Genomic DNA, 342 nt, shown 5'->3' on the forward strand with positions numbered 1-342 from the left:
TGTAATAAAATGGACATTGTGAAGAAAGTACTTATTGCTACATTTTTAAGGTATGATCGTTATCATAGAAAAGCACACAGGAACATTTAGGCAATTATTAGGATTATGACTTGAATGAACCACTTTTTATCTTGGAACATCTTTTTTCTTTTTCTTTTTTAATTCTTGCAAGAATAAGTGACAAAGCATGCTTTTTGAGCCTGGGTATTTGGCAGACGCTTTCTCAAAAATGAACAAAGGGAGCCTGTTATTTCAAGGGGGAAAAAAACTGAAAATATTTGTTGCCAATGATGAAATTTGAGCTTCTTCTAAGTAAAGATTAGAATTTTGAAAAATTTGTGG

The sequence above is a fragment of the Jaculus jaculus genome, chromosome 7, assembly GCF_020740685.1.
Source record: "Jaculus jaculus isolate mJacJac1 chromosome 7, mJacJac1.mat.Y.cur, whole genome shotgun sequence".
NCBI lineage: Eukaryota > Metazoa > Chordata > Mammalia > Rodentia > Dipodidae > Jaculus > Jaculus jaculus.